At 38.0% G+C, this 12,227-nt stretch overlaps 2 long non-coding RNA genes across 26 annotated transcripts in view; one reads left to right on the top strand and one right to left on the bottom strand.

Annotated features, from left to right (window-relative positions):
* LOC147799536 (uncharacterized) overlaps positions 1 to 12,227 on the top strand; it is a 243,924-nt gene that overhangs the window by 93,765 nt on the left and 137,932 nt on the right. Inside the window, exons 1-8 of one of the 17 annotated variants that reach the window (XR_015424715.1) lie at positions 11 to 141; positions 375 to 464; positions 1,509 to 1,640; positions 1,986 to 2,225; positions 2,672 to 2,767; positions 3,772 to 3,884; positions 4,552 to 4,653; positions 5,960 to 7,779. This is a non-coding gene — a long non-coding RNA (uncharacterized LOC147799536). Of the gene's footprint in view, positions 1 to 10; positions 142 to 371; positions 465 to 1,508; positions 1,641 to 1,985; positions 2,768 to 3,771; positions 3,885 to 4,551; positions 4,654 to 5,959; positions 7,780 to 12,227 lie in introns of those variants that run through there. The other 16 variants (XR_015424703.1, XR_015424713.1, XR_015424704.1 and 13 more) reach the window with 16 other exon arrangements.
* LOC147799537 (uncharacterized) overlaps positions 1 to 12,227 on the bottom strand; it is a 151,194-nt gene that overhangs the window by 15,250 nt on the left and 123,717 nt on the right. The window lies entirely within an intron of this gene.

The following is a 12,227-nucleotide window of genomic DNA, read 5'->3' as shown; positions in this document are numbered from 1 at the left end:
GCGCAAGTTGATCGACAACCAGTTTTCCCACGGTCTTGACGCGTGACGGTGGCGCGGGCATTAAACAATGCCTACGCACGAGAACGCATGTGTGGCTACGTTGGCGGGTTTCTTCAAATGTGACTTCACAGTAGTTTAAAGGTGGGAAATATCACTGGCTTACCGTCCAACCATTGAAACTAAATGGCGGCAAAGACGATAATGAAATTTCTGTATGACAAACCCCACAAGTTTGGGCTTGGCTTTGTTGATTTTACACTGCTTTTGCTGTGGTAAAGTGCACCCTGGATTTAAACATGGCGGCCCCACAGTGACTGTCGGGCCTGTAGGCTGGGATTTTAACGGGGTTCCTTTGGTTTTTTAACTTGAAGCAGTAATGGAGAGACGAGGAACACTCCTGTGAGACCGTTTTCTGGATTGTAGCACATCTGAGATATATTCTGACACTTTATTGTACTCAGCAGGTATGGAAACAGCTCACGTGGCAGCACTTACCATGTACATGTATGTTTCCTTCCTCAACTTAGTTTTAACATGGAGGAAGGAACCCCCTCCATGGTTTGACTTATTGTTCAGGGTTGTAGACTGGAATGCCAGTTAGCTTTTGTGATGGAAACGAGACATTTGCTGGAATGTTTTGTGAGTGAATGATCTTATGTAGTCAAATGTGCAGTAGTTTTTTTCGAGCAGTAAAAATTTGTTTATTCCCATCTTTGTGCAAAACAAATCATGATATTTTTGCAATAGGGGTTTTCACAAGAATGTGAAACACATAAATATGAAGCCAGCATTGCACTAAACGTCACCCTGATGGTCATTAGCTTGCAAAAGTTATTAAAGCCAGATTCATGAACTTGAAAATCAGGTTCGCCATGATTTTATTCTGTCACTACAATACACTGCTTAACCGAAAGTCCAATTGATGTTCAAATAGCGTAGCAGTTAGTTTATTTATGTCATGGAATGATACTCACTTCTAAAGACACTGTTGTATGAAATTGCTCAATATATCTTTTAAATAACATTTGCACTTTTGGCTTTATCATGTATGTCATTACAAACATCCATTGCAAATATATATGTGGGGTATATTTTCAGAAAAGCCCTGACAAGAAATATTTTGGGCAGTTTATGTTATACTCTATGTTGGCAACACACGGTGCGGCGTCTCCATGTGAGACTACGGCATGCACAAGTATCGAACACTGGCTACAGCTCTCCACTGCCGCCTCTTTTCATCAAAATTTGAAGCCCTATCGTGGGAGGCAGGACCGGATTGTGACTACTCCTGTCATGTGCCACCCCATACAATGCCATGTATTAACTAAATTGGTACACCTGCAGTGCTGGGTGCACATACGTGAATTACAAATTCTCAATCAGCTCTCTCCATCTTTCCGATCCTTCAAAGCCCTCTGAGAATCGGCAAACAGGCTCCTCCACTCATATTTTCTTGCCATTTTTTGTCATTTTGCATGTTTAATGACTGTTATTTGCATTCATTTCAGCTAGAGCACAAGCCGCTGATAAGTCATTGCTTTCAGGATGACCAGCTTCTTAGCCAATGGCTATCTTTATGATGGCCAATGTTATAGAGGTGATTGTACTGTGATCTCTTGCTGTAGCTTTCTAAGTACAATGTGAGTGATTCTTTGTTATTGGTCATCCCAAAGGTACTGTAGGATTCACTGATTGAGTCTCCTGTGAACTCGTTCCCTCATGTCCTATAGACCTAGTACATTAAAACCTATCCCACCTCATTGTATCGTGTGTAAACCAAGTGTGACATCATTATGTCTACATTGTATTTAGGGGTCATCCTTGTTGGATAATTTATTTTGCCCATTTACTGGGTGACATATATATAGGGAGCCATAACATAGCTCAAATGGTCCCCAAAATCCTCTGGTTTCAATATGATTTCACATAAACCCTTGGAGGCTACGGTTAATACTGTTTAAAATTTGGGAATGTTTTCTGCACAGACTGTGATCTCCTGTATTGGCCTTTAGTCTAACAGAGAGAGAACACCATTTTCTTGGCATCAGAGGCTCCTTTGGTACTAACTGTGCATCATTGGTTCATGAACGACTAGGACATGCAAGAGGTGCAGCCCCATTCCTACCAACAAAATGAATACTCCCAACCAACACGGCTCTTTTCAACCAATTAAGTTGTGCTTCTACTCAAGGCAGATTGAAGAGATTGTTTGGCTGAAAAATTAGGTGAGATTGTTTAAATAAAACCCTAGATCAACACTTTTTGTTTGGCGTTCTTGCATCTGTAGATGGTTGAAAACAGATCTTAAGAATTGCAGAAAGTAGATGGATGTCATTTGTTAAATCACTGCTGACAAGTTTGAGGAAAAGGACTTTTTGGGAAGTGTATTTAAGGTGTTTTGAAGAATAAAATGTATTTAGCTAATCAAGTAACAATTAAAAAGAAATGGAAAAATAACAACTAAGAAGATGAGATTTTTATAAAAGAAACTCCAGTGATGTGGACTTCTATATTATTTGGCCCTGATCTTTGTTGATTTGACGCTCCTTTAAATGATGTTTCAATTGATAGCAAAGTGCAATCTACATTTTGAAATGGCGGCCTCCATGAGTGTGTAGTAATACAGCTTGGAATTAAAACATGGTTTATTTAGTTTCCCTAGTTTCAGTAGTTTGACAGAGACACAAGAACAAGCCAGTCCCTGGAGGCCGTTCTCTGGAGTGTAACAAATCAGAGATATTTTATCACTGGTGACACTACTCAACAGGTATGGAAACAGTCTACATCATATTCTGATATTAGTCCATGGTTATAGTAATAGTGAAATGCCTGGTTGTCCTGTAGATCTTGACCTTGGGTTTTGTCTTTTAAGTTTTCAACTAATGAGAATCTCCGGCCTCAAAGGTTGGGTTGAATTAAACTACAAAAAATGGAGGGAATTATTTGGTGTGGTCGTACAACTTGTGCCAAAGTGAACAGAAACAAGACAGAAGCTGCATCTATGGGCTGCTTGTAGTGAATGAAGAGTGTACTGAAATGAAATGTCCTCATTCCTGGATCCAAATTACATACAAGGATGGGTGTACACATTCCATAGTGGTCATGTAAGAAATCTGGTCTCTTATTTTGTTTTATCAGCCAACTGTTTACTCACTGAAGCCATCTTTCTGTGTCAAATACATTAAAGTTGAAATGCATTAATTTGTTACAATATTGCATACTAGCCAACATTGGCTTCAGTTGGTACAATTCTTTCTTTGCACGCTACCGCCCCAGGCATGCAGAATCTCGATCTTGATCTTTACAAAGTCGGTTCAGTGATTTCCATGTGTTGCTTGGTCATTCTGTGCATGCTGTGTCGGATCTTATACCATACGATTAGACAATGTTTCAGAAGCTGATAGTGACACGATTGTACAATCTGCCAGATTGAGGCTCTCCATGCCTACGGCGGCAGCATGCAGAATAAATAACTTGTGCGGCCAGAGTTTCTTTCATGATATCCTTAACACAGGCTGGCTTCTATCATACACACCAAGGATTCAACATTGGCTGGGAAGTATGATGTAAGCCATCTTGACAATAATTCTTTGGTGTTCCACATGCCTGGAAGAAGGTCATTTAGGGAAGCACTTATAACTTACTTTTCTCCATCTTTCTCATTCTCCACTGCCCTCTGAGAATCTGTTAATCCAAGCTAATGCACTCATGTTGTATTGTCATTTCTTCCTTTTGCATGTTTTTAATGACTGTTGTGTGTGTCCATCTCAGCCAGAGCACAAGCCGCTGTTCATGGTACATCCAACCTCTTGATGATGGGGTTCCTGTGCTCGTTGATGAGGTGATCAGACTTTGATCTCTTGCTGCTGCCTGCTGGGTAAATGGTACGTGGGTCCAATGTTGTTGGTTATTCCAAAGGTATAATTCACTGATTCAGTCCCCTGTGGACCCATATATATTTCATATATGGAACCAAAACGTAATAATGTCAAGCTATTATTTTTTACTTGGACAGTTATTGCTTCCCACCTCACTGCTTTAGGAAACTAAGCATGACGTCATTATGTTACAGGTCTCTTCACTTTTTCCAAAAGTTGACAGGGACGGAGGTCCTTCTCTGTGGATTAATTTAATTTTTGCGTAAACCTGGGTGACATACCTGTGTATGGGGAGCCACAATTTAATACCATTGATAAATTTTGGATGGCAGGTAAAATGTGAAATATCAGAGAGTGTTTGGTCCAACCCCCTTCGGTGTATACAAAATCCTATTGAATCAGATGATTTTGGACTGTCTAAATTTTCTTCTTTCTGGGGCTGTTGAAAGAGCCCAAGAAAGTAGAAGGGGTGTCAGTTTAAAATGGCTGCTTCGAAGCTTTAGAATTATGACTTTTCAGGAGTTGTGTTTCCTGATCAACCAACAATTGAAGAGAGTTGAAACAAAGGTCAATACGAAAATGAGAGTTAAAGACTATAAAGACATGGCAGTGATGTCTACTTGTATGCTATTTGTCCCTGGTCTTTGTTGACTTGACTCTGTGGTTTTATTAGCTGTAGCATTGATGAAGAGACAAGACCAAGTCCCTTGGAGACAGTTTTCTGGAGTTTAACACATCACTGGCAACTGGCATTACTGACAACACAACTCACTCGGTAAGCACTTTATATCATGTTCTGATTTGAGCCTAACAATGAAAGTCATGTTTCAGATTTTGAAACAATATTTGTACATAATTTTGTATACATGTACAATTGTTCTGTAAAATCTGGAGCATGGCTTATCAGGCTCCACTCTAGAGGATGAAGAGATTATGATAGATGAAACGTCAAGCACACACTCTACAGTTCTTATCAGACCCATACCTCTTCCAATGGAGATCTATCCACATGATGTAACCACAAGCCCTGTTTTTAGTCTCCACCTTGTAAAGTGTCAAGTCTTATTTAATGAAGGTGAATACTTAGGGCAGTTACATGTATGCTTCCTGGTTTCCCATTTGTAATTTGGTCTTGTTATTGGATGGGTTTGCAGCAAATTTGGCTCTATATAAGGCCTAATCCAAACTAAGCTTTTGTCTGTGACTGTAGGGTTGGTGAAAATCAACTGATCTTCTTGTCATTTTGATGAACGTATCCACTGAAGAATGTTTCATTCTGATATTCCCACATTCAAGAGAACTATACACAAATGAAGGTGAAAGCTTGGGTCAGTCATTATGTTTGCTAGTAATCTTCTCCCTCTTGTACTTGTTAGTCAATCTGTTATAGTAGTTAGTTTGGCCTGTGTATATGACAATAGTCTTCAAATGGTCGAAAGGTTTACCTTGGGTAATCGTGATGGGTACCATCTCTTCAATTATTCTTATTTATTTGACCATCACAAGAACAAACAAAGCAAAATTTAACAAAAATTATGGAAAAAACAGCAAAAGCACAAATACAAGTAAATATTAGCAGTAGCAGGGACCAGGGACGAAAATCCAAATACACAACAAGACAAATACCAGTTATGTGGGTCAGCAGGGACTGCAAAGGTAAAACAAACTACTATTACCCCCGTTTATGCTCATATCGTTAACAAGACAAATTAACCAGAACAAAGGAAACAGTAGTCTCCACACAGGTGATCAAAATGACAGCCCAAAAAAGAGAAAAAAAAAAATCTTAGGAGAACGTTTCATTTCCATATTTCCAAACTTAAGAAAATTATCCTGCAAAGTGAAGGCCATGCTATAAAAAAGAATTTTTTTTTACTCGTTCTTTTTAATCATGTGAATTTCCTCATTTAAAAAATATCCAGTTTTAATCAAGTCCTCTGTGCCCTCCTTTTGAGGTGATTTTATTGGCTTGTTGGTAATTTTGGTTTTCTTTTAATTTATTATTCATGTGATGCCGTTAATCTTAAATCATGTCATCCTAATTAAATATTTGTCTGTGATTTGTTTACGCCTGTACTCAGTACCACAATTACGGCCAAGATTTGGACTCTAGCACTGTGCCTATCTGTTCTACTCGTTAGTCTTCTGCTGCTGGTTGAACAGTGATACGCTCCATGCTGTGACATGCTCAACCTCTCTCATCACTTTCTTATCTTGTCTGTTCTTGAATAGCATGAGCAAATTCCGGCTGCAATATCTGTTGTATAAGAGCACTGAGCCTTTTAGGGGCAATAAAAGTAACCACAGCATGATTTTGATTTCCTCAACATAACAGAACTGGTAATTTGCAACTGTTGCAGTGACCGTTTGTGTTGTGGTGGCAACAAAAGATTTGTTGAAAGGTTGCTACTTTGCATGGTTTTTCTGTACCATCTGGTGTACCTCAAGGAAGTGTCTCGAGCCAATCCAGTTCTTATGTATACCAACGACTTTCCTTATCACATCCTGTCAGCTAGCACTTTATTTGGTAACAGTGTTCTTGTGTATAGGCCAATATAATGTCAGTCTGATGACCTTCAAGATATTCATGGCTTCCAAAGATGTTGTCATGCTAATAAAATGCATCTCAATACATTACTAAGGAAACCAAAGTTTTGCTTATACTAGGATGGTCAAAGACAATAGTGGACCTGAATTGTACCTTAGTTAACATGCAGTTTGAAGCTGATGAGTACAAAATGTCTCGGGAAAATCTTATGTCACTACCAAATCAAGCAGACTTAGTATGTCTTGCTTTCATCTTGCAAGTTTCTAGTGTTGACTATTCTGGAATACAAGTAGCCTATCTGGTACCTTCACAACAGAAACCTTATACATTGACAAATTGGAACAAAATTCAACGTTGAGCAACCAGGATAATTCTCCAGTGAAGGAGATTTAAAATGGATTACACGGTTTGGTTGCATGTGTGCATTGAATTTGTCTTTCCGTGAATCTAAAAGCATCCATCTTTTGCTTACATTTGTTGTTAGAGGTCTTCATAGAGCTTTTGACCATGAAATAGTCTTAGTGAACAGGTGGTATATTGAAACGACCAGGCTGGACAAACCTTAGGGCACGAATTCAAAAACTTCATCATTTTGCCAATTACATGCTCTTGAGATGACCTGCATGTACCTGAACGTTTGAGAACTGAAGTGTTTTAAATAACCCTTCAACAGGGGATCAACTTACCAAGTACCCACTTGAATTTGAAAGTATATGAAACTTGACAGAGTACTGATTGAATTTGCAGTGGAGTACCCTTGTAATAAGGTCGTTGGGACTGGCAAGTTGTGGGAGGGGCACTGTGTTGTTTGGTACAAGGAAGCACAAAATGGGGGGATTTGAATACCTAGCATTTGTCATGTGGGCCAGATGTGTCAATGGTTTTCTTTTGTCGGTATTCCACTGTATTTTGTTATTTCATGGTGTCTTTTTTTCGGTTGTTACACAATATATTTCTTTTATTGTTTTCGAGGTACTTATTGTTTAATTGATTGATTTGTTTCTGTAATTAATTTTATTTTTTGTTATTTTAATGTATTTGTATGTCATATTTATCATATTTTGCCAACTGTATATATTTTTTCTGTTCGATTTATTTATTTGCCATTTCTTGAATCTTGTGCATTTACTTTATTGTGTATGTGTGTGCACGTTTATGTCAAACCTGGAGCTTCAGAAATGAAATTTTACGGGTGACAGTTATTGGATTAACTGTGCCTCTCCGGGCATTTGCAAGTTTGTGTTTGTGATTTCAGTGTATTTTGTGTTATGAGTTTTTGTTTAATGTTGCTGTGTTCTTTATCCTGGAAAATGCCGAATAAATGAAATTGTTTCCCTCATTGTACACACGTTACTTGGTCTCTTTTTGACGAAGATTTTTCATCTCCGAGGTTAAGTAGGTTGACAAATGGTCCGAATGGGCGAGCTTGGGGTGACTCGACAAGGATGCTAATTTCACTATCCCCTGGAGAAAATTTTCTTTGGATATTTGGAAACATTAAACAAAAAGGCTTCATATGTTTTTGGTTTTGCATGCTACACACGTCAAATACACGGCACGTTGTCTGTATATCCGATATTAAATTGTCAAGAGATGGGCTGATCCTGGAGTCTTTGGAAAGGTTATATGTTTATTATCCAAAAAGAAAATTTCATGCCATTTTGCAACAGAACAGACATGGGGGTCAGAGTTTTCCTTCGTTTTCGCTTTGTACACGCGTAGTCGGTCTGCGTCTGCCGCTACATGTCTCCATAGCCGAGTTTACAGTAAATATTCTGAAACGGTCAAAATGGGCTGACCTTGATATATTCGGAGACGGTAAATATTTCTCTATCCATTTAGATAATTTTCCTGTCCATATTTAAGCTGAAACTTTGGAAATACCTGCCAAAGAAGGTTAGAGTTGTCCCACTGCTCTTTGTTCTCACTTTACCGAGACACTTCAGTGCACAGTGTGATCGCAATATTTTAGCCTTAAAAGTTTCAGAATGCTTGAAATGTGGTAAACATGATGACAATCAAAGGGCACATTTTCCTTTATCCATTGACTTAAGTTTCATATTCATAATATGCTGAACAAGGCAAGAGTTCTTGTCTGAGCTAGTGCTTCCCGTGATTTTGCGATTTGTCCTTTATTCACACATTACTGGTCTTCCCAGGAGCAAATCCAGCTTTGGCGTTGGGAGGGGGGTCCAAACTGAATACAGTTTCGGGCTTATTCAGCATGATTCTGGGGAAGAAGAACTTTCAGAAGCGTGACAGTCGTGACATTCTTGTTTTTATGTCGTGGTGTTGTTTTCTTAGGGTATTGGTGCTGATATACAAATTACTCTCTTTCACACATACCTAAAAAGTATTTTTAGTGAACAAAATTGTGACAGGGGCATGCCCCCCCACCCTTGCGTCCACTGGCTGGACCATTGCCTCTTCCTGAGCAAAGAATGGCTCCATTATATTCGAGCATAAAAGTGCAGAAATTTGTCCAAATGTGGCATTCATGGCGGCATCTGAAATAGTACATATTCCTCTGTCCATTAGTCGAAGTTTCAGATCCAAATTTGTTATTATAAGGGAAATACCCATCGAAGAAGGCAAAAGTTCATGTCTCACTGCTTGTTATTTTTGTGCAATTCTCCCTTTGTGCACACTCTACTGATCCTCTTCCTGCGCACATGGCTCAATATTTGCGCATTAGGGTCCTGATGCTTGCTACTTTTGTTCAATTTCCCTTTGCCACATTTTACCGGTCCTCGATCTTCCCCAGTTAAAATGGCTCCCTATACCCAAGCATTACAGGTCTAAAAGTGCTTCAAATCTAACAATCTCGGCGACATATGAAAGGTCACACTTTCCTTCATCAGATGACATAGGTTTTATATTTCTAGTTATTGAGGAAATACACGAAAAAAGAAGACAAGGGATCTGTAACTGCTTGCCAGATTCGTGACTTTTCCCCTTTCTCCACAGTTTAGCAGTCCTCTTCCCGCACAAAGATGGTTCTATGTATTCGAACATAACAGGTATGAAGATTGTCCAAATCTAGCAATCCTACCACTATCCGAAAGGGGCATGTTCTAATAATTGATACGTTTCATATCCATCCTTGGTGTGTTTAGGGAAATATGGGAGAAAGAGGACGAATTTTTCTCAGACTGCTTGCTGTTTTTTTGTGAATTTCTGCATTCGTCCTCACATTACCATTCCTCATCCTGCGCAAATACAGCTCCATATGTTCGACCAAAGAACGTCTAAAAATTGTCTAAATCTGGCAATCCCAGTACCGTGTAAAAGAGCACGTTTCATGTCCATGTTAGGAAAATGTTGGCGAAAAAGGCAAACCTTGTCCTACTGCTTGTAACTTTTGTTCAATTCTCTTTTCTAGTACTGCCTGACAGAGAATAAGTTCCACTCTCTATTGAAGAAATTTTCATTATCCTGCTGTTCTAGATAGGGAAATATTAGCAAGAGTAGGCAAGAGTTTTTGTCCCACTACTTTTTACTTTACCGTTCGTGTTTCCGTGCATAAATGGCTTCATATGTTTCAGTACAAGGTTTGAAAATTGTCCAAATATGGCGTTCTTGACAGCTACTGAAATGGCACTTGTTCTCCATTCGTTGACGTATTTAAAGTTTCAGGAAAATGAAATGAAGTTAGGAAAAATTTTACATTCCACTGCTTGTTTTTTTGTTGTTGACCTCTTTTGGTTCAATTTGCTCCATTGTGCTATTATTTAGGACTTTTAATTTTAGGTCATTTAATTATTTAGGTATTTATTCATTTTGCTGCTCTACCCTTATATTCTCAACTTCGTACATATTCCACTCATCTTATTTGCTGCAGTGAAATCCTTCTCAATTGCACGTATTTAAAGCTCCTAACATCTAACTATTTCAAGATCTAAAATCGTAAGTAGTCCAAGTTTCAAATCTTGCAGTTATTTCTGAATTTGGTGATTTAGGTATTTCGATATTTTGCCATTTTGCTATATGACCCTTTAATTCTGAAATTTGTTCACCTATCTCATTTGCTGCACACCCATGTTTATTCCAGTCTGAATTCCAACATAACTAAAGGTACATGGATCAAACTTTTTGAAGAAATCAATTCCTCAATAGTCCAAGACTCAAGTTTAGATAGAGATAGTTTGAAATTTGGCTGTTTAGTTACACTGGTATTGAGTATTTTCTTAGCCCTTCTTTTAACTTTGGAAATTCGTACATATTTTAACCTCCCGCATTTGCTGCATTCCGATGTATTCCCGTCTGAATATTTATACGTAAAGCTCCAAAAATCTAACCTTTTCAAGGTATCACAACCTGAGTAGTCCAAGACTTAAATAGTGCAGGTATGTACACATTTAGCTATATATTTAGACAGATATTGAGTCTTTTGTTTCCTCTGCCTTAACTTTAGAAAGTCGTATATATTTAAGCCTGTTTCATCCCTTTTTTCCCGATGCTTTTCCGTCTGAGTTCCAACCTAACTAAAACTCCAAATCTAAATTTTTGAATAAAATCCATTCCTCAATATTCCAAGACTCAAACTGTGCTGATATTTAGAAATCTGGCTATTCAGACTTTTATTTATTAAAATTCGTACATATTTGACCCTACCGCATTTTCTTTATTCTAATGTTTTCTCGTCTGAATCGCAACATATAACTTAAGCTCGAAAACTCTAGAAAATTCAAGAAATCATTTCCTGAATTGTCCGAGACTGAAATCGTGCAGGTATTTAGAAATTTAGCTATTTACTATAGAGTCTTTTTGAAGCCCTACCTTCAACTTTGGGAATTTGCACATATTATTTTGACCCTACCACATTCGGTGCATTAAGAGGCTTTCCCCAATGAATTCCAACATAACTAAAGCTCCAAAATTCTAATTTTTTCAAGACAGAAATTCCGCAAATGTCTATGACTAGAATCGTGCAGGATTTAGAAATTTGGCGATTTAGTTAGACAGATATTGAGTCTTTTTGTAGTCCTACCCTTCACTTTAAAATGAAAATCGTACATATTTCATATGTACCATTTCATATCTCAAGTGCTGCATAGCAACAATTCCTAGAATTTCAACTCAACTGCAGCTCCCAAAATATCTAAAACTTAAATTGTACAAGTATTTTGAAGTAAGGTGATTTAGTTGGACAGATATGGAGTCTTTTTATAGACCTATTTTAAAAAATCGTACATATTTCTCCCTTTCTCATTTGCTGCAATACGATGTATTCCTCTATGAATTCCAACATAACTGAAGCTCCACAAATCTAAAGTTTTCAAGAAATCAGAAATTGCGGGGGTATTAGGAAATTTCGCGATTTAGTTATACAGATATGGAGTCCTTTTATAGCCCTAGCTTGAAAAACAAAGTTGTACATATTTCCCCCCGGCTCATTTACTGCATTTTGATATATTCCCCCTAAGAATTTCAACATAACTGAAGCTCAACAAATCTAAATTTTTCCAAGAAATCAATTCGTCAATAGTTCAAGACTCAAATCGTGCAGGTATTTAGAAATTTTGCGATTGAGTTAGAAATATACGGTGTCTTTTTGATGCCCTACCCTTAACTTAAACATTATGGGGTCCGAAATTTATAAGGATGAGAATGAAGATACCTGCAAGACTCCATAGATTACCATCAATATGGGGACAAAAGTCAGCATGAGAATGTATATACATACATCTCTCGCTAGATCTGGACTGCTTTATATTTTTTGCAAAATTCTGACTTTTGGCTACGCCGGGTGCTGTTCTCGCCCAGAGAATGCTTCACATTTTCCAGCATTAAAGGTCTTA

The sequence above is a fragment of the Acanthaster planci genome, linkage group LG03 (assembly GCF_054643075.1).
Source record: "Acanthaster planci isolate LZ-2023a linkage group LG03, COTS_SCS, whole genome shotgun sequence".
NCBI lineage: Eukaryota > Metazoa > Echinodermata > Asteroidea > Valvatida > Acanthasteridae > Acanthaster > Acanthaster planci.
The sequence above is the reverse complement of the archived record's forward strand: the minus strand, read 5'-3'. Positions and strand labels throughout refer to the sequence as shown.